This window comes from Pithys albifrons, chromosome 3 (assembly GCF_047495875.1).
Source record: "Pithys albifrons albifrons isolate INPA30051 chromosome 3, PitAlb_v1, whole genome shotgun sequence".
Lineage (NCBI taxonomy): Eukaryota > Metazoa > Chordata > Aves > Passeriformes > Thamnophilidae > Pithys > Pithys albifrons.
Window position 1 is genome coordinate 97,806,174 of NC_092460.1, and position 22,787 is coordinate 97,828,960.

The following is a 22,787-nucleotide window of genomic DNA, read 5'->3' on the forward strand; positions in this document are numbered from 1 at the left end:
CAGCAGCTGAAAACTGCATTTTAAATATCTCAGCACTAAGATCTCAGGCCCGCTCCACATAAGCCAAGCCATTTATATTATGCAGCAATGGGATCACATGAGTAAGAATATATCTAGTTAATCCCATTTTAGAAGATTCCATCAAAGGAAAAAAGAAAGGGCAGAACTGCTGTCATTCTATTATTGGCACAAGAAATTATCAGTGGGTTTGAACCATAACCTCAGACCTCAACTCTGCTACCAGGACCCTGCATCTCTATTTTTATCTTTCTAACAAATGCAACTAGAAAAATAAAATAAAATGCCCACACACCCTGCTGTGCCTGGATCATGGATCCTTCACCTGGGACTGGGAATCCAGATTGGGAGACATATTCTGACCATGATGCTCATAAAAAACTAGCTATTTCTACTTTCTGACCTGGGCTCTGCAGGGCTCACAGAGCATTTCCAGGCACCGAGGCAGCACCAGCTTGTTCCGCTCCTCTCACACAGTGGTTGACTTCTTCACCTGCTTAAGAGGGTCGCAGAGGAAACAGCTAACTCATCACTTTTTGTGTCAGTTATAACTACAAAGAGACCCTAAAAGGTTTTATCTGCTCTTGTCAAACTTCAGTTGGGAGCAGCAGGTAGAAGCTGCCGTTCGTTTTCTCTATTTCACCATGAGGGTACTATAAATAGAAGCCTGTGTGTGGCTTTCTGGCTCTCTGAATATATATGCCTCACACCTCTCCATTTTTTTTAAACACCCACATAAACATTTGCCTGTCACCAGACCCACAGAGCTACACATTTTCCACAACATGCTTATCAAGAAGAAAGAAATTAAAAAGTCAAAAAAAAAATAAAATTAAGAAAGAAAAAATTCTTTGTGCACGTACTGTGCATGGAGGGGTATCTGCATACATGTGTTTGCATGCAGCAAGGTTTATGCTCATGTAAATTTAGCTTCAGCAGCCCTTATGTTGACCTTTGGGATACTTATAAATTCACTTTCCTGTCCTGAGTTTCACATCTCACCTGGTGTGTGCTGTGATGTTTTTCTGTCAGTGGGCTGTGACTTGGCATTACTAATAATGATGCATGGCAGAGACGTTCCTGTGCTCTTTCTGTTGCATGACTTTTAAGTGTATCTGGGGAGAGACTGGCCTAATGCTGAGCTGCTTTGCTGGCTGAGCTGGAAATCCACCCTAGGAGATGGGGAGGCTTTGCAGAAGCTGTGGCCAGCTCCTCTGGGTCAGCACTGGGGAAGCTGACACAGGAAAATCTAGAGCTGCAGAGACTGCAGCAGGATTTATCCTCTGCAAACTGGGCACTGGAAAGTTTTGTGTTTCTCCTGCAAGGTGCTGAGTGCTGAGAATGCTGAGAGCTTTCCAGTGTCTGAAGGACGGTTCCCTGCCTCACGTCAGGGCTGTTTCCTGTTAGAAGTTTCAAAGAGGTGCAGCTGCTCTGCCTTCTACTCACCATACCCAGGCATAGCTCAGATTGCTCTGCCCTGCATCAGCCTGCAGAACATGCCCTTCTTGGCATTATTTCGGGCTTCAAGTAATTTCTCCCCTACCCCCTTTTTTTTAATTTCTCCATTTGATGTTTGTATAAAATATAAAATATATATATGATATAAAATATATGCAATGCCAGTGCATCCTATAGTGCTGACACAGGGCAAAAATCAGCCATCTCACAACTTTTTAAGTACCCCTTGACTTCTATTTTGATGTCAAAAGTGCATTTTCCCTAACTTCTTTGTCACACTGGATTGTGCAAAAAAACCCCTTGTGATACTCAAGCTGCCTGAAGACTTGCAGAAAGATACAAGCAGTTGCAAAAAAAAAAAAAAAAGGAGAAAAAAAACTGTGAGGTTTTTCTCACCCCACTCCCTCCCTTTCTTATTTTGCACAGGTGTTCAAACTGTGAAGAGCCAAACAAACCTTCAACTTTGGTTTGAAATGTGAGATGGTAAAAATAAGGGTGACTGATTCTATTTTTATTTTTGCTGGAAATTGGAAACTGGGTGACATTTGTATCAATATATGGATGTTTAGATTGGATATTAAGGAAAATTTCTTCACTGAAAAAGTGGTCAAGCATCAGAACAGGCTGCCCAGGGAAGTGATGGGATCGCCATCCCTGGAATTGCTCACAGAATGTGTAGATGTGGTACTTAAGGACATGATTTAGTGATTGTCCTGGCAGTGCTGGGTTAACAACTGGACTCAATGATCTTGGAGGTCTTTTCCAAACTAAACGAATCTGTGATTCCACAAGTTCAAGTCCTGACACACAGTTCCTTTAGACTTGGTTTACAACTTTCTTGACTGATCCAACATTACAGACCAGCATTTTATAGCAGTTCATATTTTCAAATGACAGCAACTTGTCATGCAATATCTGTTTTTAAGAAACTGTATAGATGCACACGAACTTAAAAGAATTGATACCTTTATTGACTCATGCCCATGCACTGTGGTTTAGGCATAGATCATCTTAAAGGAAATGTATACATTCATGAACAAGACTGTCACTCAAAAATTTGCAAACTGTTGTCCCAGGTAACCATATTAACTTCCTTTAAAAGTGACTTTAAAAAAATGAAACAAAACAAAACAAAAAAACTTGGCTGGATTACGATGAAGCCACTGTAAGCTAGTAAAAAAAATTTGTTGTCATTACTTTTTCAAAATTAAAAAACCTAATAATATTATCTGCATGTTTGTTAAATGGGATGTCAAACACAAGTCTGGGCTGAGCCTTGCATGGTTTTTGATGATGGATGGGTAAGACAGCCAGCCAAAGTGGTTCTCAGTCATACTGAAATGACTGGCAGGGCACTTGAAGGCGCCTCGGCAGCAGAATCTGCAGCGATGGGATGACACTTGCAGCAGCAGCAGAAGCCTTGACAGAAACTACATGAAAAGTTTCTGTATTCACCATGAAAAATGGGTTTTGGAAGTGAATTTCCCATGGCATTAAATTGATTGCAAGGGAAGGATACAGAATCACACCAGCCGAGGCTCTGGTCTACCATTCAATTAAGAAGCTGAATGTATGAAGTGTCTTGCTTTGTTGTTTTAGCTAGACTGCAAATGTGTTTACAAGATAAAATAAAAGGAAATTGTTGTCTGGTTTCTTTAAATTGTCCATCTTTGTGACCTTCCCAGGTGCCTTGTGGGCTCTCAGCTGCTATGCTGGGAAATAACTCTGAAAGGGCAAATTATCTCAAATATAGAAATAGAAATAAAACGAAGTGAAGTCTTCCAGTTTCTGCAAAGACTACTCAGTTAAGACTAATTATTTCTGCTGTGATAATTGCCTCCAAATGCCTGAACTGAAGATGTAGGGGGGTTGATATCTTCAGTATCTTCATATAACTTCCATTGTCCTTGGTGTATTACTCCTTGCTGATGGGCACAGCCACGCAGTATGAAATTTGTTCATCTGCGCTTTTCCAACATTATTCTGAAATTTTATAAAATTCGATCACCTTATCATTCTCGAAGACAGCCAAGTCGTCATGACGTTAGGAAGAGGAAGAGGCTGCTGAGACTGCAATGCAGGTGTCCTCTTCCTCAGCCTGATCTCTCTGTGAACAGCACCAATGGTATTAAAAAGAGGATCCTGTCCATGCAGCAGAGTGCAGCACCAAGCTAAAGTTTCAGGAGGGAACATAAGACAAAAATAAGAAAGCCCATCTTTCTGGGCAGTATTTTCTAGAGCCTTAATAGTGTGGATGAGCTTGAACTATCCCAGAAAATGGAATAAGCCAGGAAAGGCTTGTAGCAGTCAAAGGAACAAATTTATCAGCTTTTAAAAATCATTTAGGGGAGAATTAGAGCATCCAGTGATGTGATGGAAGCCAGGAAGGATAATTGTCTAGAGGTGAAATTGGGGGATGGTTTCTAACAAGCAATGTTTACAAGAGCTTAGGTTTTCTTCCTTAAACTTATGGCACTTAAATTAAGGGTGAAAGTAAGAGTAAATCTTTAGCTATTTGAGTTTTATGCATGCAGTCTAAAATAAATGTCAAAATTCCCTCTATTGTCATGGCAAAGAGGCAGGGACAAGGCAGTGAGGGACAACTATTTTAGGATAAAATAATATACCTTTGAAATCACTATTTAAACAGAAATAGACTAGAGGAAGGATTGTTACTGTGGTTTTGGACTGTATCAGTGTACTTTCGCAGCTTCCAAAATTTTTTACTAATTTTTAACAGTTAATGAGAAAAGAAATTAGTGAAGTCAACTAGTAAAGCAAGTTTATGAAACCGCAATAGCACAAACTTGAACTGGTACCTTTCATTTTATAAGCCCTGTATACTTTGAATTCCCAAACAACTAAGTTCAGAGTAGACAAGTGTGGGGTGTTATTTAGCTTGACCCATTCGTTATGCATCTCATCTATGTTGGTCATCCAACCATCACCTGGGAGATAAGTACATTCAGAGGAAGACACATCTTAATTTTACAAACAAGCCAGCTTTGTCAGAATTTTCCAGCCTGAGCAACAAGGTGCCTGAATTCTGCCAAAAATATGTCAAAACCTAAACACTGATGGAGGAAAAAGAGAATCCCCTGAAGATGCTGATCCCCTAAACACGTGAACCACACTAGCAGCATAGGACCCCTCAGAAAATGCAGTCATGGTGCTTTCTTTCTCATAATCAGAACAATCCATCTCTTAAAGAGAACACTAAACTATAAATAGTAAACCAAAATCTTTGGGGCTCATAAGCCTCTCTTCAGCCACCACGACTGTTCAGCAGGTGCTTGCAATGTTTATATTACTAGCCCATCCCCAGATGACACCTCTGGGAACCTGGTTTTGGAGATGGCCCAAGGAAGGCCAGCAGAGTAATTTCGTCATATATTTGGTTGGGATGTGATGTGTAGTCATTTCATGCTCTTCTGGACTTGGCTGATTCCAAGCAAAAACTGAATAAGTCTCCAAATGTAGGAAACTGAGTAGTGCTGAGAGAGTTACATATGGGTTTTTGTGACTTGTGTTTAAAGACTCTGGATGTTTCAGACAGGTAGATTTCCAGATTTGGAGTTGTCCAGAAAATCATCTTAATTGATTCTGGAGGATGTTAGGAAGGCCAAGAGGCCCTAAACTTCCCTTCATGGCATGCAATCAAGGCCATATCCCATGGTGTCCCAGTGTATCCCAAACCCAAACGGGTCAGAATACTTGGCCTTGTGGGACCCATAGGAGCACTGTAAAAACACAGTGTAGATAAACTTTTACAGAACAAAAGTCTCATCAAGAAAGACCTTTAATGTCAATAGTCCCCAAATGTCACTGGCCAAATTCTCCCACACTCAGCAGGAATGTGCTGTGGGAAATGCTAAACACTGTTCTTCCCCTCCACCTGTGCTGAAGCAGCAATGGCTTTCCAAGGCACATGCTGTGGGTCCCGTCAAGCCATGAGGCACAGGCTGGGTCTGCTGTTTGCCAGGGTTTTCCAAGTCACTATTTGAAATACGGGCAGATCAGATTCTCTCCTAATTTAGCATAAAACCACCTGCTTTGGTTACATTTTTCATGGCATAATGTTCAGAGAATCCATACTTCACCACTCCTGTTTCACACTATCCAATGGAAAAGGAGGAAAGAGAGGGAAGTACATGAAAGTCTGCATAACTTCAGAATGGAGTTTAATGAGGGAGAGCGTAACACTTAATTCAAACCCAAAGCATCCTTTAGTACATTACCTTTCCACCATATCAGTGCAATGCATTTCACTCCCTTTTCCAAATACCATTTAATATAAACCATTTATTTTTTCAACTTTTCCCACAAGCCTTTTAATGCAGGATTTGGACACCTTTCAGAAGAGTTGTGTGATGTAATGCATTTGAGAGACATAACAATGTATGTGCAGTTTGAAAAATCTTTTGCAACACGAGTTAAAATACCTACTCCTTTCAAAATGCAGAATCTGACTTGCTGTCAAGTGTTTTGAGGAAGGTGGGGAGAATGGAAATTGTCTTCATAATTAGTATTTCTACATTATCATATACAAAAGCACAATGTATGTCTACAGAACACAGCACCAGTTTGCGTATGAAAGAGTAGAGCTCCAAGCTCTTGTTCTCCTTCTCAGTAGGGCCAAGTCCTATATTCCAAGGGAATACTGTTTTTCATGACCCAAGCAACTATCTATATTTTTGTATTATCTTCCACTGTGCTACATAGGCATGTACCCAAAAATATAAACGATTTCAACAAATGAGATTCATCTGAACTAAATGGACATGTGACCAGAGTGATTGCTCTCATCTTAAATGAGACATCTTTAGATGTCTAAAATGGTTGCAGCAATCACAGCTGAAGGTTCAAGTTACGCAGCAGTGAAAACACTACTCCTCTTCAGCTACAAATTGCTGCCACCAAGCACTACAACCTTTCATGTGGGGATATCTCAGCTCCTCAGGAGCTGCGTGCTGTTCTAGAGCCAGTCCTAAGGGAAACTACTTTTCACTGGCTACAGCCCTGCTCTGAGTTTCAGAGAAACGAAACTGAGGTCAGACTTTTTGGACTGAGGTGAAGTACCTCATCGATAAAATTCCCAGTGTCTCCTTTGAAGTGTATCTGGACATCCCAGTCAGTGTGGGGCAGTGGACCTTGTATGCTGCAGTATCAGAAGATTTCTGTTGGGTTTTTGTGCATGTGAGTTCATGGGAATTTGCATAAACAGTTGTAAGGAAATACTATAAACTTTGGGGACTCAGCAAGAGTTTTGATACATTGGCAACACTCTGAAATTTGTTGTCAATTAAAATGAGATACATTCTACTATGTTTGCATATGTTTGTAATACTTAATACCAGATTGACATCTCACTGAAGACACCAATACTTAGCTGGAGTCACAGAACTGAGATGTAAACGAGTCTGATACTGTGAATAACAAAGGAAGAAGGCTATCACAATTTTTCATTATAACTTTTAGCAGCCCACATACATATTCTTAATAAATAATTTAAATGTCTTTCTAGAAAAAAAGAATCGAAACTATAAGAAAGAAAAAGAAAAAAAAAGAGAGGGAAATAAGACTGCATTTGACTAAAGGAAGACAAACATCTGGCTAGAGAAGGACGCACTTTTGAAAATATTTTGCTTGCATCCGGGTTCATCTTTGTTAGCTCAATAAAAATTATAACAAGGGGGTGTGCCTGTGAGACAGGTAACTATCTGTAAAATACTGAAGTAATACTCAGTGTGTTGCCAAAGCCCTAGAGATTAATTTTTACCAGGATGCCTGATATTCTTCTCACCACAAAAATCAATTCAGGCACCTTCAACAATCTTTATTTGCACTTTCTTAGCACATGCTAAGTGTGTGAGACTGTATTAGAACGTTGTCATTAACCAAGCAGAAAAACTGGTCTCAGTATTTCAGATAAAAACACCTTTCCCAAAGTTGGTTAATAGCAGATCAGTGTAACAAAGGCAGCAGATCTTCCATGCTACACTTTAGACCATTCCTGTTGGCCTTCTTCTGCCACTCCTGCCTGGGGTTAAGTTGGGTGATTGCATCTCACGTCAGCCCTTGTTGGGCACCTGCTGCAGCCCTTTTCATCCACTGTTTCTCCTGCAGGAAAATCCTTATGGTTGGTTACTAAACACAATCCCATTTGTTTAGCACAGGAATAGATAGGGAGGGATGATGTCGTGGTGAGATGGGGAAGCTCCTGTTTTCCCCATGAGCAGATAGATCCTGTGCTCAGCACAAGAGTAGCCTAAGAGCAGCTGGGTCCCTGCCAAGAAGAATTTGAGGGTAAGATGGTGCCAGTTACCAACTTGCCTGGAGAATAAAAGGCATGTGGGCTCTCTCTTATCCCTGTGTTGATGTTAGGGAAGCGTGATAGGAAGAGAAGTAGTTTGCCACAAAAAATAACCACAAAATCTTACTTCAGAGTATCCCTTTCATTCAACTTGCACAAGAAAATACCATATTATTACTGTATTGTCTTTTGTAATCAAAGATGATGCCACTGACAATATAATTCTTTTTGCATACATGCGTGTGAGTTGAAAAGTCCTTCTTGTGAATGGTGGTTTGGTTACACAAGCAGAGAGAAGAAAACTCAAGCTGCTGCTTATCTCTTCCTGATTATCCTATGCAGCTGTTTCAGTGAAGTCCAAAAGAAAAGAATCTCTCCTTTGGAAATGGAGAAAGATCAATCAGCAGCATCACCTAAAGGAAGTCTTGGTCTCACTAAAATTATGTGGACCTGATGACATGTTGTCTCTACCCCATTTTTCCCCAGCATGTCTCTGGTGAAGGAGGTGATGTTTTATGCTGGATTGGTATTCCTACCTTGACACACAAGGTTCTGATCTGGCATGAGCTTCTTCTAATCCCTTTTGTCCATGTAGAAGGGACCCTTTTCCACTGGCACCTTGAAGAGAATTGGTCTCTGAAAGAAGTTAAGATTTTTTTTTCCATGTCCCAGAGCTGGAATTAGGTTCAACAGTAGCAAGGGCACCTTCACCTTGTGTAACTTATCTATCTCCCCAATTTAACCTATGGCCCTTCCTCAAACTGGCTCCACAATGCAGATGTCCACATGTGAGATGATAGGTAAAGACCACCTCCTACGCTTCTGGTCTTCACAGGAACACCCATAGTCACCAAACTCCACATCCCTGGAACTCCAAACCAGGTTCCCTGCACCAGCAAAACACTGTGCCAGGGAGAACAGGGAAGATACCTGTGTGAATGACTGGTTTCTTCTGGTACAAACACACAAATACTTTTCAGGGATGTTCTTCAGTGCAAGGACATCTCTTGTCTACAGCATCTTCTCCACACACAATGAAGGCCTTTGTAGTTAAGACCCTGCAAGGCACCTTCCAGGTTAAAGAAAACTTGTCACTTCTCCTAAACAAGGGAGGAAGGAAGAACTTGTGGTTAATTCAGCAAATGGAGGCTCAGGAAATCTATATTCATATCCTGATTCTACCACAGGTTTCCTGTGTCACCTTGGGCAAGTCCCCTAATATCTCTCTCTACCTCCCTTCCCCCCTATGAAAAATGAGGATAAAATAGTTCCCACTCCTAATGGAACTCAAATCTTAAACTGGCTTATGAATGGTACCATATACAGCAAGGGAACAGCTGCATGTGTGGACCAATGCTTTCTCACCTGTGTGAGATCAGCTAACAGGGCTCCAGCTCTGGTACCCATAAATGCTTTCCATTATCTAGATTACATTTCACTCCACCAACCATGTATTAATGGGTATATTAATGGATCAATTTGAAGCTTTAAAGGTCAAAACAACATTGAAACATTGATCAAAGTAAGTGTGATATTTGCACTGTGTGCATCACTGATTGACTGAGGTGGAGGCTCAGAGGCTTTTTGAGTTGTGTATAATTCTCTGCAATAAGGAACAAGAGTAAGACATAACTCAGTACCTTATGGTTTATAAAGAGATATTCTGGTTAGTCCATTAACAGCCCAGTGAGTTCTCTGTACTCCACTCCCATGGCTGACCAAAACTATGGTCTCCCATGCTCTTCCAAGTATCTTAGAATATCTTGAGTTGGAAGAGACCTACAAGGATCATCAAGTCCAAATCCTACACAGAACAACCCCAAGAATCGAAACATGCCTGAGAGCATTGTCCAAATCCTTCTTGTACCCGGCAGCCTTGGTGTCATAACCACCTCCCTCGGGAGGTTGTTCCAGTGCCCAACCACTCTCTGCATTAAGAACCTTTTTCTAATATTTGACCAAAATCATCATGGGGGTTCCCTCTTCTCACTCTAGCCAGTCCCACTGCTACCCACCAATCACTGTGAAGGTGTGTTAGTCTTCAGTATGGCAGATGTCTGGACATTCAGTAATAGAGGGTGTTTGGGTCAAGTTGACCCTACACAGTCTACCAATGTCTACAGCAACTTAGGAGAAACCAAAAAAACAAAAGCGGGTTTTCATTCAAAACTCTTCCATTTAGAGGGCTGTAAAGAGTTAGACAACAGGTTGTCATGTCCTTCAAAACCAGATGTTCTCACTCATAAGGCAAGAAGAGGGCAGTGAGACTTTATTTAAAACATACATTCTGTTCTCACATCCCTTTGAAGAGATGATGTGGGATAATTTGAAGTCTCCTTCTTACACAAACATTGCAAACACTTCCTGTTAGTAACTATAAAAGGACAGTCTAGCTAAGTAAACAGTCCTCTTCGTAGTTGTGTCTAAGCAGGAAAGCCTTGTATTCTTCACCAGTGGGTCCATTGATGACTACAATTGTTCTAGTTATTGTTTGCATTCGTAATAACACTGATTATAATAAAAGATCAAAACAGGAACTTCCTTAAACTTATTAAATGCTTGCAGTTGAGGCCTGGATGTTGCTGGCATAAGGATGCATGTGCATTGGCATTCTAGAAAAGGGGAAGCCAGGTCATCACCTTGTATAAATCATGGTCTTCACCACCTGCTGAGGACCTGGCTTCGTCAGGGCATCTTGTGCTACCCAAGATCTCCTAAAGCCTCACTGTTACCCACTAAATTTCCCCATGTGCCATTTTCTTGTACCATGAATTAAAGGAAAAGTGAAATTTGAGAAAGTGAAATAATGGCACCAAAAGCATAAAAGGAATTCATGGCAGAGTTTAGGGTAGGACCCAGACCTCCCACCTGTACCTGTGACTGTCCCACAGAAGTGTCACTGGGGGATTCAGAGACCCACAGCCAGCTCATACACTGCCTCCTTTTCTGTGTTCTTGTCTTTCACTTAAAATTATTATTTTCTATCATTAATATCTATGATTTCACTGTTAAGGAGTGTACAGGTTTCTTTCTGATTTACCACAGAGGAAACGCTTAATCAGTTTCTGAGGTGTAACGAACCATCTACCACTACTAAACACACCAGTCATGGTATTTTCAGCTACTACTGCACCACCAATGGCCAAACTCTTCGATAAGATAGGAAGAAACATACTCATGTTGGGTTAGATACTGGAGCTACAGCTTTGAAGTGGATGACTTATGGTAATTTCTTCCTCTCCCCAGCAGAGCCCTGCTGTTTGTTTTGGCTTCTCAATCCTACATCCCAAGTGTGTGAGTTCTCAGCACTCAGACAGAGAAGCAGTAGACATATCACTGATTATAACATACCTTTCCAAATTCTGGTTGGTTTGCTCTTTGTTCTCTCTCCCTATAATACCAAGATTAAACCACAGGTCTGCCTTAGAGTGGAGAGTTTCCACTGGTCAAACCAACAAACTTGCCTGATTTCTCAGACTGGGTCTCTCACCGCTTAACAATGTTGATACACTGCCCAGGAGAACACACTTCCTAGTTAGACAATATGTGACATTTAAAAATGCCTCTGAGTTCCAAAGCATTGCTTGTGTTAAGATATTTTATCTTTTCATAAATAATTTTGGCTATTTTACTTTTGTATGATCCTGAAGTAATTGCATGGGGATCTTCTATCATAGCACAGAAAGGACCACCTTAAAAAATGAGGTGAATAAAAATGTTAGTTGATAGTGTAACCCATAGATTTTGCTTCAAACTACAAACCTGGATTTCTTTGGAAAGGGCATGTGCCATGAAGGAGCCAGGGAAACCATGGTCATATTTGCAGTTCACTGATCCATATCAACAGAACTGCAATAATCTGTTTTGCCTGGGCTTGACAAGGACATCTCAGATTGCTGGGTGCATGCTTGTTGATATCTGTGGATATAACAACTCACTGGTGGCTTTCCCACAGACCATGCCATACAAAGTATGCAGATGGGCTAGTCAGACGTTCTAAGTCTTCTGTCTAAGGTTCCTCTCTCCATCTCTGTTGGGAGACAGTCAGGATCCTTTGCGAGAAAAAATCCCAAGAAAATATTGCAAAGGCCAGGGAGGTGACACTCCTGCAAGTTCCTCAAAGTGATTGGATGAAGATAGCACTTACATTTTTCTTACCTGTGTCCTCAGACAGTATCACCATGTTTTGTGAAAACCTTTATGCACTCAGCCCCCTCGTTGCCTCTAATTGAAGAGGGGATTGAAACCTATTTATGCAACTTTTCTTCAGCCTGTGAAATGATTTGTGCTGCCTGGGTGCAGAAGAGGTATCAAGTGGACCATCTCCCAGTTAACTCAGGGGACTTGCTACAACAAGTTGTGTTCCTCTCCCATCTGAGGCACATAGGTTCTGTTTCTCTGCATGAACCCAAGGAAGTTCCTGGTCATTTCCCTTAGTCCATCTGTAAAAACTCACCCTTTTCCACAAGGGTTGCAAATGGCCAGGATCAGGAGCAAACCATTACACACACATACAGAGCACCTGGAACCATTGCAGCTCCAGGAATAACCCACATATAGACAGGCCAAGAAAACCAGATCATTGTATCTTTATGGAAAGAACCCCCAACTGAACTTCACGTAACACAGAAACTGGGGATTTAAAGCCCAGCATATGAACTATGAACTTATCTCCCAGTCTCACAGCCGATCTGCTGGATTCAGCTGCCCAACTTGAGCTCTAAGTGCCTCTGTTCTTCTCTATAAACAACCTGTAGTAAAACCAGGGCAGTCAATGGCACAGCCAAGAAACCCTAACGCTTGTCCATTCTTTAACTGGGATTTGGTCCCACTACAAGCCATCTCAGCCAGTTAAGTGGCTTGCTGTTACTGTTTTGCCCCAAATGACATCACCATTTGGCTTTCTGAGTGTACCTCCTTGGCTCTAACTGACCCCCTTGGCTCTTTTCCCTGTAAACAGGGCCTGATTAATGTTGCAGAAGAAGGGCTGTGAATCACGTATTCCATTCTCTTATGGGAAGTCAGAATGTCAATTTTTCCTAGTTTTTAGTGCAGAGAATTGAGATATTTAATGCAGAATCCCTAGCAACGACACAGAAACTGCAGCCTGGGCCCACAGCTGCAAGCTTCCCAACATACTTTCTGTAACAGCAGCTGATGAATCACCCACTAGAAGACATGCACTTAAAAAAAAATAAAGATGAAACAGCATTCACTGATGCTGCCTATTATTACCAAGCACCAAACACATTAGAAGGATATTCTTTGATAAGGAAAAGACCCTTACACACACATCCACAAATCTCTGCTGGGCTGTTCAGAGGCTGAATGGAAACAGTCCGACAGCCACAGATGTTCCCTCTTCAATCCTGGGTGGCAGCATTTTACTGCCCATGGTACTCATCACTACTAACGCTTCCAGCTGGTGGCCAAAAGCTGAAACTCGCTCTGAGCTTTTGCTTTGTAAGTGCAAGAAAATAAAAACCAAGAACTCACAGAGCAGACCAGGGACCCTGCTGCAGTTTCTTTCCATTCCCTTTTTCATGGCTGTCTTTCTCAGCTTTTCAAAATAAATTGGCAAATTAAAAAAATAAAGCATGACTTGGACTAATGTCTTTAAAGGGTTATGTACCTACTGAGTTAGAATAGTGGAGCTTCAGGAGAAGGATGATGTACAGGAAAGGCTCAGGGAAATAACTGGAGAGATACACTTAAAAAGCACCCTCTTGACAAGCAGCTTCTCTGGCACATTTATGATTTCCTGATTGTATTATGACTAACAATGCAACAAATAAACCAGAAAAGGAAAAAGTCAATAGTTTAACGAAATGGAGAGACACTTCTTTGCTGGAAAATAATTTCAATCATATACAGAATTTACCTGATGGGGTTGATCCACATTGGAGATGAACAAGAGTATTCTTTCTAGTGGAAGGTGTGCCTCTCCATGGCAAGAAGGTGGGAACTAGATGATCTTCAAAGTCCCTTCCAACCCAAACCATTCTAGGATTCTATGATTTAGAAGCACTCAGAACCCACTGAGGTGCGCTGAGAAACAAGCTCCTAAATGCCTTAAACCTGAAGGCAATTCTACCCAAAAATGAACTTCCCCCTGACAGAAGTTAACTGAAATAAAATATTAGATAAATGCATGTGATGAGACATTCAGAGATAACTGGGTCAAGAGACGAAAAATAATCCATGTTAATCTTGATACTATCACTGAGGAGTACTGACAGTGTATTATCAGTGTTTATTCAGGGTATGAACCTATTGTGCAAGGTGCTGAAAAGATACACCACATATGTCTGACCCAAAGGTACTTCATAAGTCAATATAAAAATATTGAGATGCTTATTTCCTAGCTGTGCATAAGATTTGGTCAGGAACTTAACTTCAGAAAGGTCCCTTTGCTTCTCTATACTCCATTTCTCATAATGAATAAAACAAATTGAGGAAAAACTCTGCCTTTCCCTATTCATCCTGCAAACACCTGGGAGGTGGGGCAGCCTTGGGTGGATTTATTAAGCCTTTGCTATGAGCTGGCCATATTAAGACACCTGAGGTCAGCATGTCCACTATCTGTGGCTCAGAACTTGAGAAAAGGACTGGTTAACTCTCTGTCTCTTCCAATGAACAGCCTTGCATGGTTTGCAGGTTTCATTGGCATGACGACTTCTCCAAAACCAAAGTCAAGAGGGACTTGAAACCTTGAAAGGAATAGTTAGAGTTATCTCAGAGAGAGATGAGGCCAACTCACCTTTCAAACCTGGATTACACAGCATCTGCACAACCTACAGCCATTCCCTCCTTCATCATATCACCCCTTGTTCACCAACAGGTGAGCCAAGAAGACTCATCTATCAGGAAAAGGCTGGTAAATTATATAACCTGAGACATTCAGCATCTCTGAGTTGGCCAACAGAATGTCCATAGTGGCTGTGGGACCAAACTCAGAGATCCATACTGCTTGGATAACTTGCCCACTGTTCTCAGGATGGCTGAATCCTGCTAATGCAGTATTTGCTGTGTGCTTATCACCAGCCCAAGGCATTCGAACCAGTTGTACTGGGAGGAATTGGAAAGTAGCTTTTCCTTTTGCACTGCCTACCAGGAAACCCTACTTTGCTCCCTCTGTTTCTACTAGGAAACTTTCCTTTGTTTTCCCTTCTCCTAACCAGTGACCAGGCCAGACCAGATACACAAGATCAGCATAAAACTGTTTTGCACTAGAGCAAATAACTCTTGGTTTTAAGAAGAAATAGAGCCACACAGATGAGAAGAGCAGCAATGCTGCTCCACATTCAGGATGTGAGTCCTCCCCATTTGCATGACAGCCAGAGCAGAAGGAGGTATGAAATACAGTGGCTCTCAAGTAGGTGGAGGTGAGTATCCAGTTGACTCAGAGCAACATTCTACACCAGGGTGAAAATTTAAGGGCAGCTGGAGGGACGAGAGGGGAACTTGCATAACTAAAGACTTTGTTGTGTTGATATTGCTGTGAGGGGGGGGGGGGGGGAAATAGCTGTAGGGATTTCTTTAGAAGCTCTGTGCTTGTAGAAGGTTATGGAGGTGGAAAGAGGGGGAAATAATTACTAAAATCATGATTGCTATCTGAAGTATTTATACAAGTTAGGCCACACAAATGTCTTAATAATAGAGGCATTTCAGTATTTATTTACTGCTATTGATTTGTATAAAGTGATTTAAGGAACCATATGGCCTGGAAGGTGCTACAGAACAGAAAGATGAAACTTTTTTTTCTCAACTAAAGGAAAAGACAGAAAGGCTCAGTCTCGTCTCACCTCTTCTCCAGCCTCTTAAAGTCTAGGGCATAAACAGTGTGTGGAAATGAGGGGGCAACACCAGTGGATGATTCCTCTAACCTATTCCATCTCTGTGGTCCCTCAGTGCAGGTACAGCAATACTTGTGTTGTGCCAGAGCTGACTGCAAGAGAGCCACCAACAGGGTCCATCAAACCACTGACACAAGTTTTCTATGACATGAATGTGACAGAAATCACCCCATCCCCTCACCCCACCATCCACTTCACCATAACTGATTTGGCTGTAAAAGTGAAGGCAGAAGTGAGCAGCCAGGAGGAATGTGGGAAAGGTGCTGAACACATGGCAGTTTTACTGCTGATGTGCTTGCTGTGTGGTGGCTGTGTCCCTGCCATGCCTCTCTCCAGCTCTAAGATCCCATGGGCAGGCAATTCCTTGTATCACAAGTGCATCCACCACCTGGAGCAATGGGGCCCCAGTTTTTAGAGCAGTATCCGAGCACCAATCTTAATGACATTAATTTTAATAACCAGAATATCTTTGAAAGGACCTGGAATGAATCTCTTTTGCATCACTCTGGATTGTTTCTAACTATTGGCCCCCAGTAATAAACTATTAGGGAACAAAAAGCAAATGGAAAACAATAGATGTAATTATATAGCTGGATGAATGTTTCACTTCAAATATTATTGTCTCTGTGAAGATATACAGCATGGATTTGTTATTGCAAAAAGAAATATGCATTGATCTCTTTACCAGGAAATAGGTATGACTGTATTATGTAAATATTACTTCATTTACTGTCAACAACTGTAGGCTTATTTTCACTTTACAAACAGATGACAAACGTGCTTGGAGTCATACAGCATCAATCTTAAAGCTGACAAGGATCCCTCATTTTGCAGCAATTTTTGAAAGTCAAAAGGCCAAATTCAGACTTGGTCTAATGCCATTCACTCCAGCAGGAATGATGTGCCAGATTCTCTGCATTAGTGCAAATCAGATGTGCTCTCTGCACTTCAACAGCCAAAGAAGGGATTCTAAAGCTGTTGATTTCAGAGCTAATTTTGGACCATAAAGCTGAAGCACTGGGTGAGTGAGAGGTCTGGATTCCCCCCTGATGGGAGCAAATGCAGCCCAGAATATTTCTGTAGAAGTTAAAGATCAGACATGATACTCTTTGATACATCATTTGAAAACTCAGCTAGCTGTGATGTAGTTGCTAACATCAATGAAAAACAGAGCTAAAAAGAGAGGATATAACAAAACATACCTTTCCAGACCTGCAGCTTGGAGACCACTACGGAAATGGCTGCAGCTCCCTCATCCAGTCCACCGTCACCCACCATCCTGGGTTAGACTTCCTGAAAGAGGATGACTGGTTTGGCTTTGAGCTCATTCAGCCTTATAGGATTATTTTGGCAGTCATGTAACTCCAGAGGGATTTATCCTTTAGATTCCCTTCATGCTCATCTCCCTGTATCTTTTGCCAGGAAAGATAATTTACCCTTCAGGGTCTCATCTGTGAGAAGGGACTGCCCAGACAGAAGCGTACATCCATCTCCAGATCTAGACCCAAAAGAATTTGGGAAGCAGAGACTAATCATACTGTGATATCACAGGCTAAGTGATATCCATGTTCTCTCCTTTTACAAGGATTACTCCTGTAAAGCAGAGCAGTCCCTATGTTCAGACAGTCTTAAGCTGTACAATGAGACTTGACCGGTTGAAAGGTAACACTGCTCAGATCTGGGTGTGTCTTCTGTAGGTCAGGATGTAAAACAAAATAATTTTTATGTGATTTTCATACTTTTGTGATCTTGCATGATGCTAACAAAATATATGGCCTAATCTAACTTTCAGGTGTCCAATTCCCAAAATGTACTATTTGAAAGAAAGTGAGATCAGTCTTAGAGGATGGTTTAGCTTGGGCTGGAAGTGACTTTAACGGCCAGGTTGGATAGGCCCATGAGCAACCTGATCTAGAGGACGGTATCCATGCCCATGACAGGGGTGTTGTAATCAGATTATCTCTGAGGACCTTTTCAAGCCAAACCATTCCATAAAGAATGCAGTCTGCAGGGTCCAACATTGTCAAGATGTAGCATTACAATCTAATGGTTGAAAGGACACAAATTCCCAGTGTCCAAGTATCATGACCCGAAGTAAAACTCTTATCAATCAGTCTGATTGCTACAGTTACCTTTCCTAACCTTCGTTATCTCCTCCTTTCCTCTTTCCTTCTACCTCTTTGGCTTTCTCACTTTCTTTTCTACCATCACTAGGCTTGGAAAAAGAAATGAATAATAAGTTCTTGAAGTACAGTGGGTACCAACACACTGTAAGATGGTGGTTCAGAATAGGTTTTGGGGAATAATGGCTCCATCTCTCAGGGAGTTGCTGTGAGGGATTTAGCAAAGGATCAGCTAGCATTTGAAGCAAAGACAGCTCACTGGTAACAAAAAACAAAGAAACAAACAAACAAACAAAAAATCCAAACCTTCTCTTCTTAACATGAGTTCACTGTGATTTGTGCATAAAACAATAGGATTTGCATTAGCAGATGTCACACATGAGTATGTACACCTGAGTGTAGAGCACAAGTAAGTTTGTAAAGAGACTGGGTAGGAAAGCAAAAGCCTCTCACAAAAAAACAAACAAACAAACAAACAACAAAACAACAACCAAAAAACAAACAGTGAGGATCTCTGTAGGAAGCCTCTTTTTCACAATAGTGTCAATGATTAAATAAATTGTGCTAATGTGGGAAATTTTGGCCTGTTATTCCTATATTGTCATAGCAAGAAAACCAGTGTAGGTACACCTCTTCTAAAGCAGAGCTTCAGGATCTCAACTTATTTCAATTTGGCAAAGAGGCTGGCAGAAAGCAGAATTATCTGTAGAGCATCTGCACAGCAAGTGAAGGCCACAGCTATTTAGTTTAATCTCTCTTCAGATAGATAGTGTCTTACAGAACAAAAGGTCACTGATAGAGTCAGCAAGCAGCCCCTTCTCTTGAAATCACTGGCTCTGCTTCCTCAGTGTCCTCCCACCCAGGTAACAGCCAGCCTTGCTCCTCTTTGCTTCAGGCTGTGAGGAAAATTGAACCTTGAGACAGCACAGCCACAGGATTCCAAGCCACCAGCTCAGCTGGGATCAGTTTCCAGGGCAGAGCTAGGAAATACCATTGTGTCCCAAGTGCTGCAGGTAGTTGCCCCTGCCTGGGCTATAGTCCATCCTTTAGGAGCCAAGCTAAACTCTGATGGTGAGATGAACAAAACTGAGAGGCCCTAAATAGCCTGTGACCTTTTTTACTTTTGCTCTGAAGTACCAGCACTTAACCCAGGCATGGTTCAGTGCTGTGCTCAGGAAGAGGTGTCCTTGAGGTGGGCACTGGTGGACTGTGGCACAGCCTGAGCTGTGTCTCCACTAGTTGTTTGACTGAGCCTTCCCTTCCCACTGTCACCTCAACCTTTCCCTCTACTGGAACCTCTGGACTTCAAGACAGATGTTTGCTGAGACAGTGTAGATGAGTCAGGCTTCAGTGGTGGACCCTGAGTGGTGCCTGACTTAGAGTGTAGACCAGCACTGCAACCACCAAAGCGGTGCTTCAAATCCATGCACCCAATTTTAGTCTTCCCTGGCTGCCCTCTGTCATGAGCAGTGACTTCTTATTCCTGCCTCAGCCACGCCCCTCCTCTCCCTTTCCAAAACATTCCCCAGCCTCCCTCCTCACTGTGGTTCAATCTCAACTGCAGGGCCCACAAGGTAAACCCCACCAGTGATAACCACCACCACTCTCCAGCTGCTAGTGTGGGATTAAACACTTCAAGGCTGCTCTGAAAGCCTGTCTCCAGCTATGCTTTTCCCTTAACTGGGTAGCAATAATCCCTCCCCAGCCTCCAGATCCCACTACGCCTTGGCTGGGGAGTTGAGGATTGGAAACTTGCTACAAGCACCATAATCTTTTTCCAACCATGACTGTAGAAGGGAATTATAATTCCCCTGGTACAGCAAGGTCTCAATATTATCATCTTCTGTTTGTCCTGAACCAAAGACATGCTAGTATGGCTGAACTATTCTGGTTTTGTGTATGTGTGCATATAATGTTGAATAGCATAATAACATAAATTTTAATTTTAACTACATAGATACGTGTGTTGAGCTTTTTGTGTGTGTGTGCTCTCCTGTATGCCTACACAGACATACACACAGCCCTATGGTTAGTGTGATGTGTCTATATGTTATTTTTCAGCCTCACTAATAAGATAAAAATCTTCTGGACCCTTTCAAGACCTGAGCAAGTCCCTGCTGATAATTTTAGCCACATAATGGTGAAAATCGAAACTTAAGCAGTGATCCCTTTGAGGGAACAAACACTTGCAGAGGGCAACCCATCAGCTGCCAGTGCTGGTGTCTAACAAGGCTGGACATGACCAGCCTTACAGATAGCTATGACTTCAGATCAATCCTACCTTAGCTAGCAAAGCACAGCAACCACTGAGCAGAGCTTAGGTCCCCTGAAAATCACTTTATTATTTCAGCTTCTAGATCAATTTCTTTCCTTTCCTTCAAAACACTTAGGTAGAAGGATGAGGACATCCTAGTTTAGCATCTGCAGAGTATCTTCAGAGACTTTGAGGAATGGACCCTAAAGTCAAAGAATCATAAAACACTCTGAGTTAGACCTGCCTCATTTCTCATGCTGAGCCAAAACTGGGTTGCCAACCACCACAATGTACCTTGTAGTAACAGTATTTTCCATAACATTTCAACTGTCTTTCGCATAGGACTGTCTCACACTTAACTGAAAAAACAATGTGTTTTGACCTTATTTTGCTGCAGAGAAAACCTGAAACAAGCAGGACACAAGCATAAGTCTCTGAAGACAGAAGGCAAAGAGAAAGATCCCTGAAATGTAATTTTTACAGCTGTTTCATGGCTTTTAACCCAGTCTTGTAATTTTGAAGAGCTTGGCTTGTGATTTCTGAACCCCTGGGGTGAGAAATGCTGAAAGTAAAAGGTGCACTCAAGTTCCTCTGGATGTCACAGCCCTAAACATGCCCTGAGGAAAGAGGGGAGTGGGCTGGTAAAGGTACAAACCAAATGAGTGAAAAATGTATCTTCCTTGTCCCTCTCTCTTCCCACTCAGCCCCACTCCTGGCAGGGGTTAGCCTCTCTTTTGAGAGCCAATACTTTTGTTTGAACTGACCTTCAAGCAGATGTCCCTGCAAAAAGGTATCTCTGGGAAGAAATGCCACAAAACAGAGCCCCGCTATTGAAATCTGTTCTCTGAAAAGCTGAACAGATGGCTCTGGAGTCTCCCAACTCCATGGTGAGGATGTTTGGCAGCAGAACGAATGCTGAGAAAAAAAGGAGCTGATTTCATCGTCTGGTCTATCTGGTGTAACTTTGCCTTGGGTTTCTGCTGTTGTCATCTCCTTTCATGGAAAGTGCAATAACTCTTCAAATAAACTCACAACAACAACAAAACCCTTTCATAGACTTATTAAGGTAGCTTATTTGATACATGATTCTGGGAGATAATCTTAAAGGTCCCTTCCAAACCAAGGCTTTCTATGAGTCTTCCCTATATTTCTTTTTTTCTCCAGTCTTATTTTTACCTTGCCAGTGTGATCAGCTGCAAGACACTATTCTGAATCACTACAAATGTTACCCTTTAAAAGTCATCCTGCACAGGAGTCTGTGCGGGCATCGCTGCAAGACTGAGTGAAAATGTACCTATGTGTCTGTGCCCATGGTGACCGACAAAAACACCCCTCCCTTTTCCAAACAATGAAAATACCCCGCCCGTTTACAAACACTTCAATAGTTTTATAGGAGACCAAGTGTGATTCTCGCCCTCTACTCCAGTTTTGGGGGTTTTTCCTGAGCCACGTGAAAAGGCTGCAAGGAAGCCTTAGGCAGATGTATCCCAAGTACTCAGGGCATGCTGGTAGGATATGAGCACCTGTGGTTTGCAGAGTACTCTTCAACGATCCTCTCTCTGTAGTTGGCTTGGTCTGCCACTGATTTTCTCCATGTTGAGCAAGTTCCTTGACATTTGCACTCCATAAAATGCCACCTAAATTATTTTGCATTTTGCTCTCTCTCTCTGTCCACTGCAAGCAGGACTGGAAAATACTCCTACTTTTTTGGTGTCATGAGAGGGTAAATGTGTTTCTAAAAGAGTGAAAAGCACCCTTCAGGGAATAGTCAGAGGAGGGATAACCCCCTTCCTCATCCCATCCCAACTAGCAAAGGTAAGGACTGTGTGGCATCTGCAGAGTCTGGTGGGATAACCAGGAGCCTGGGACAGCAATCTGGGGATTGCTCCTTGCTCTGCTAGTGCCCTATGGAGTGACCCCATCCCTTCTCCCCACTGGGGGATCAATTTTCCCAGCCTCCAGCCACAGCATTCACTGATGCCTCCAGTGCGTGAGTCTCCCTCCCAGTGAGCTGCTTCAGTGCTGAAACCACCCTGAGGAGAGGTTTAATCCCTGTCACCAAAACAAAACCCTGTGTGTTTGTTTTTTCACCCTGCGTAACTGTCAGGATTAATGTTGTTTAAATGATGTCAGACAGCCACTGCTTTGTAGCAATGTATTTACTCCATATGACTTCTCAATAGGGCCTTAATATTTTACCACATGAATCAAAAAAAGGAAATAAAAAAGGCCTTAAGAAAGAAGACAAGAGTAATTAATCCCAGAGTTACTATCCCTAAACTCCTTTTTTTAATCAAAAAAGCACAAAGAGCCTAGAGATTGTGATAATGAACATAAAATATGGTTGCCATTAAAAAAAAATTCTCTGTCCCATCCATTTCAATTTATGCCACTATAAATCAATGAGCTACTTAATCAAATATTCTCCCACTTTAATTGTTTTATCTTGCTTTTATGTTAAATTCAGTGAGTTACTGTGGGCACTAGTCTTCACATTAGAAAAATTGTGACAGTGGAATGGCCTTAATTAGTATAAAATTCAAACATTGGTTTAGAGCATTAGCTATATTGAAGTCCTGCAATTTAACTGGTTCAGTGACACCATTCCAAGTAAAAGAGGGAAGTAGGGAAAAAGAAGCCCTAAGTTGGATTAGTAAAGTTAGCTGCTCATCATTGTCAAATTCTTCAGCAAGTTCCCTGTGTCTTCAAAATTAGAATAATTTTAAACAAGTCTTTTGAAAACTGTCACTTGGTGTTATCCCATG